Genomic DNA, 6,281 nt, shown 5'->3' with positions numbered 1-6,281 from the left:
CCTTATCTTGGCTTGAAAACTTTGTAAAACAAACCCCCAAGCATGTTGTGTTCTGCATCTTTCCATAGCTATTTATCTAGCCATGTACGGTGCCAACTCTGTAATACCTGCCTAGAGTGCCTCATCAGCTAGGGGTGCCGCAACCTCGAAGAAAGTGAGGGTAGCGATGACAACTTTATTCCAAGCAAGCAAGCTCAGAATAGATCCAAGTGCCAAGTTGCATCAGAGAAGGGTGGCGCTAGCACTAAGAACATGAAGAGCGATGATGACGATGACTTTATGCCGAGCAAAAGAGCTCAAAATAGATCCATGGATAGTGCAAGCTCGAAGAGGAGTAAGTCAGGTAAGAGTGTTGCGCCAACAAAGGGCGCTGATGGTGATTATGATTCCATTGATGATTTTATGCTAGGGAAACTCGTTAAGATAACATTTGGAGGCAATCGCGAAGACCTCTGAAAGTCCCATGTTAGCAAGAATAGTGACAATGACTACATGTAGTTTTTGTACGATGATGCATCCGCATTGTGTTGTATCTTTATTTGAGATGTACTACTTTAATGTCATAATTCTGATGCGTTTTTATTTCCTCATACATAGATGTCTCTTACATACACCGGAAGGTCTGAAACTGTCATAGATAGATAGAATAGGTCACACACATAGATAGACGAATCACCCTACTCGACGATGGTCAGCTGGCCTTTCCCGATGACCGGAAGGCGACCAAGGACTAGGTGCTTGGTGTGTACGAAGACCACGGCCGTACTGTCCCTCGTCTTCATGTCTCTGCGACTCCTGCATAGGTGGTGGAGCCGCAATCCATATCGACATCCTGATGCGAAATTGTAGGTGTTTGGTTCTAACTCCAGAGGAATATAAGATGAGTCAATAACGTTCTCTTGCAAGAAGTCTATTATTCCTGTAACTGTGTTGCCACGACCATGGGATGCTTTGAGGATGTTTGTGTTGAGGCCACATTGGGTATCCTCATTGTGCCCTGTAGGATCAGTACTTTCCTGCACACAAAAACCATATGTAAATACGAGGCATGGCAATTATGTATGAGAGTTATTACTTATTATGTATGAACATACTTGAGCGGTATCAACCGTTGTGATCCCTCGCTTTGAGTGTATGGCTATTGTTCGCCGTACTGGTACGAAAATTGTTATGAAAATAAAAGCGTTAGAGGATAATATATTATATCATTGTAAATGCATCAAAAATGCAGACATGAGTACATGCCGAGAACCATCATCTCTAGTGTATGGCCATTGTTTGACATACTACTTTATATCTTGCAAACGAGTCTCCTCGGGCATTGAGATCCCTTGCATGGAGAGATATGGCTGAGATCCCTCGCCTTTGGTATATGTGAAATATCCTTTATACACATTTGGGTCTTAGAAACGAGTCTGCTCGGGCATCTCCAAGCCTGTGCCATGTTCCTGGGGTGTCTGCCCCTGACGAAGATGCACCAAAGGAGAGCGATGTAGTATCAGAGATGAGCCATGCCATGGCAATGTCGTTGTAGTACTCGGACCCTCCCCCACCGCCCCGTATGGCTCGTACGCGCCTCCCTCGGTCTAGACGACGACGCCGCACTCGGTCTGGCTGACCTCGCTTCCGGCATGTTGTACGCTCAAGTGACAATGTCTTCGCCTCTACCGCATCTCAACTTTGTGGTGACGAAGTCTTGAATGCGCTTCTGTGAGCTGAAATGCCCCGGGCCTGCATGCCTTCCCCCGCCATCGCCTCTACTTTGTTGAAAATATCAACCTAAACAAAATTTGATTGTTATTTGGTTGAACTGATTATGAAATGATGGACCTTGATAATTTAATTGTGATTACCGTGTAGTCACGATAGTTAGCTGATAACATGTCAATCCGTCCCTGCAACTGCTCCATGTGTGTGAGATGTGTTAGCCTCCAAAGTAGTTGACCGGTTAGGCGAGTATGCGTTCTCATGCAACACCACTCCTCGTACGCTTGCTTTGCAGTTTCATCCTATGGTCTGCATAATTAATTATTTGCATAAATATGTGTATGTACATAGAACATAGTTAATAAAAAATGGAACTTTATTGATGCACTATATTTGCTAGCGCTTCATTTTCCCACTAGTCTATCCATTGAATGTCGTGTGCCCTTCAATCGTAACTACCCTTTCTCATATTGCTTTGCCAGAAATTTATGTAACAAAGTGTGAGATTTGAAATTAAAAAGATGTGAACTATTTAAGGAGGTCAAAACTTACTTATGAGTTTTGTCATCAATACATCTTAGAAAAGGTGGTGGAATATCTTGATAGAGACCGAACTGTCTCATGACACGCTCTGGGTTGTACGACTCAATAAACCACTAGTATAGTAGTTTGTTGTGAGTTAGTCAAAAGCAGTATCTCTCACGCATTCGGCTGTCATAGGTTGTATACCGAAGATCATCTGAATGTATTGTTCAATCCACGCGTTTCATGTGATTAGTGACTCGTCAAGAAGCTCAAACTACTCGTGGTATATAGGGTAACGACTTTTCACAATATCTAGAGACCATTTTTTCGTGTGTGTGTCCACCGGCGAGCCATAGTTACATTGCCTACACCATAGTTGTACGGGTGTATGGGATCTATGATACGGGGTCATCCAATAGGAAGGTATTCCTAGGACCACAACTGTAGAAACTCGTGTGAGACACAAATTAACTGAGCTTTCGACGTGAACGAAGATTTTTGTGTGGAATCACACAACCCTCTATATCTATGAGAAAGCATAGTAGAACCAAAGCTGTATTTGGGATTCTGAGGTAAAGATTCATCTACTATCTTCTCAACAAAGTAGATGAGACCAGGGAGAACTATGTCACAGTGTAAATTTGGAAACATCATACCGAGGAGCCACAACAAATATGCAAACATATATCTCTTCCTCGTCTTGGGACTAGCACTGCGAGATATATCCTGGAATTTCTCACGAAGCCATCCGAGTGGGATACCCCAAGGCGGACTAGAACGCTCTGATTCTCCCATTATCACCCCAAGACGGACTGAGACATCGTCTAGCCAAGATGCCGAGACTCGTGGAGGGACCAATGGCTTACCTCTAATTAGTAGAGTAGTTATCATAGACACATGTTTCAGGGTAGGTGTAAGCGCCCCACAATGAAAGTGAAAGGTGTCGGTTTCAGGTCTCCACCGGTCAACGAGGGAGGTCAAAAGAGATGGGTCCAAACACTATAAAATTTGCTCTATTTTGTGAACTTTCACTTGTGTCACATACAACCCCTTTTCGTCATGGAAAATACACCCTTGACGCTTTTCAGCCGTCACCCCCATCGTCAACGAAACGCCCTCATGAAAAATAAAATTTTGAAGGTCCACTTTTTCCGTCACACAAGATCGCATTTCAGGTGATGGGCCAAATAATGTCACCGATTGCCGTTTTTGTTGACGGCCCAGAGTGTCACCTACGATAGCCAAAACTGTGACCTAAGATCTTTCTGGCAATGATAATCCCACCACCAGTGATTGGTCCACGGGTTTAACCGGTCAAAGATTCTGAAAGGTGGGGCCTGAAGTTGCTGATGTGGTTGCTTCCATGTGGGTCTCCCGTGGGTTTTATCCCCGACAGTGCCGTCACTAGTTACTCGATGTCAGTTTTGTCCAGTCAACACTACTGGCATATGGGCCCAGAAGATGCTGACGTGGATACTTACATGTGGGACCAGGCATTTGTTTTTTTGGTGATGATGTGTCATCTAACCGGTCAACGGTTCTGACATGTGGGCCCATTGTTGTGCTGACGTGGATGCTGGCAGGTAGGTCCATACATGGGTGACGTGGCTTCTTACACGTGGGACCATACACTTGTGACGCCATTCATGACCGTCACATTATTTAGGCGCGCTCAATTTGTATTATATTGCAATTGGGGGTCACCTTTAATATAATGTTGAATTTTTAAAATAAATTTAATATAAATTCATGCAAAATTTGAATTTCAATACAAGTTCAGTAGTCACTACTTTTAATATACCGCAACCTTCACAATTGTCAAATAGACTGTATAAAACATTACAACCATGGGCCATAGCTGTAGAATAGAAATTAGACACATATGACTTAGTTGCATTGCTCACATATCATACGATGGGTCAGGTTCTTCTTGTTTGCTATACAAGGGCAGTGTTCATTGATTCAAAATGGTAATGCAGATATGACAAGCCCAATTTTAGACATTCAATTTGAGCCTGTTACTCTGGTAGGGCCTTCTTGACACCTTCTAGAACTTTTTCGTGTTATGCAAGGGTAATCTTCATAGATTCTTGGCAATGTTGCATATCTAGCACGAGATGATTCGCAAATACATGTTCTAGCTCACGCTCTTCCAGTGCCTTGGCAACAGCTTCAGATTGCAGTTGTTGCCATGCCAGGGCCTTCTTCATATCATCTACTTTGTCGTACTTGTTAACCAGGTGTGTTGCACGTCTTCTGGTTGTTCTTGCTGCACGTCTAGGGCATTGATGACAACATCGGATTATTTTTTCTAGGGCCAAACACTTGTTGTATTGTCATCATTTGAGAATCCTAAGTTCCCCTATAGACAAAATTTATAGAGGTTACAACATATACAATAATTCCAAATTGTACATGCATCTACCAGAGTATAAAGTGGTTGGGTGAAGAGAGACATGGTTACTAATTAAGGAAGTGTTTACAGAAAAAAAGTTGAGCTACTCACCGGCTGAACCCGCTTTCTGTTCGATGTACTTGAGCTTGGGGTTGCATCTGAAGTTAGATAAATGAGTTTTTCGAACTCTTTATGTACCATATGTATACCCTTAGTCACTACTTCAAGTTGATGATGACAATTTTCCTACCATAATGTAGTCGAAGACATTAGACTGCAGGCAATTTACATTATGTATGCATTGTTATAGCAAGTAAACATATTCTAACCATAGTTGTAGAGCTCGCGATAACAATGTCCTCTACATCTGTAGTGGGCCAGATCTGCATCTTTTTGTTCACTTTCAGTGTCACTGTCACAGTCTATCGGGTCTTCTTGATGGTTTAGACAGCGAACATGACCTCTGATATCTGAGAACACAGGGAAATCTATGAGATGACCTAGAAAACAAGGTATATGGTTAGAAAACTCTTCATTTTGACACATGTTAGTCTTTCCATGGCTTCACTAATGTTCTCTAACTTGCATAAAGATTATGACTTGCTAAAAGTAGGTACAGTACGAGACAACGATAATTTTGAATATTGGTGCCATAATGATTAAACATTCGGGTACTTACAATAAGTTGAAGGATATTAACTAGTAATAAGAACCCTAGCTAGATTGACCCGCATGCTTAGCCCGAATAAGAACCCCAAATGTTGTAAAAACAACAGCAACAACTTTCACATGAAAAGGAAGTAGATGCATAAGCTGATTAGGAATGAGATAATGCGATAGACATACCATGTGAGTGGACGGGTCTGAGCGGAATGCCGTCGGTCGGGTGCACCTCTATGGTAACTGAACGATTTGTGGTGGCAAGGCAAGAACGACCGATCGGGACTGGATCAGATCTATAGGCGAAGAGGGAGAGATGGGAGGCGGCGTCTTCTTTTTTTGAGGGGGAGGAGGGTGCTGTTAAAATAAGAGGAATGATTTGGGAAGGTTTGGGGTTAGTTCTACGCGGCGTTCCAAAAAAGACGAAACATGCACATAAATTTTCTAAGATTCAGGAAATGAACCAACAATTGATATATTGTCAACATGGATTTGTTTAGAGCAAAAGCATCTTGGGAGAGCATACGACTGAATCAGAGGAAGATGTACTCAAAGAACCATAGCGAGAATGACATGGAGTGTTAACCAGAATAAGAACCCAAACTTTTTTACCATTCATAAAACAACACCGCAAATAGAACTCATCGATTAGGATGAGATCTCAGGGTAGTTTTACTGGTAGAGCAGATGGGGCCAAGCGAAATGCCATCGGTCGTGAGTGCCTCCCTCATTGAACGATTTGTGGCCATAGCTACTGAGATCCACTGGTAGGGAGGGAGAATCTGGAGGTGGAGAGAGAGAGAGAGAGAGAGAGAGAGAGAGAGAGAGAGAGAGAGATGGGGAGGTATAGGAGGAGGCGTCTGGTTTTATTGGAAGGGGTGTGGTTAGTGTGGAAAAAGAGGCGGTATTAATGTGAGGAGGGTTGGAGTTAGGTGGGCGTGCGGAGCGTTCAAAAACGAGTGGAGGGAAGGGAAAAATTGAGGGAACGCCTGGT

Source organism: Triticum dicoccoides, chromosome 1B (genome assembly GCF_002162155.2).
Source record: "Triticum dicoccoides isolate Atlit2015 ecotype Zavitan chromosome 1B, WEW_v2.0, whole genome shotgun sequence".
Lineage (NCBI taxonomy): Eukaryota > Viridiplantae > Streptophyta > Magnoliopsida > Poales > Poaceae > Triticum > Triticum dicoccoides.
The sequence above is the reverse complement of the archived record's forward strand: the minus strand, read 5'-3'. Positions refer to the sequence as shown.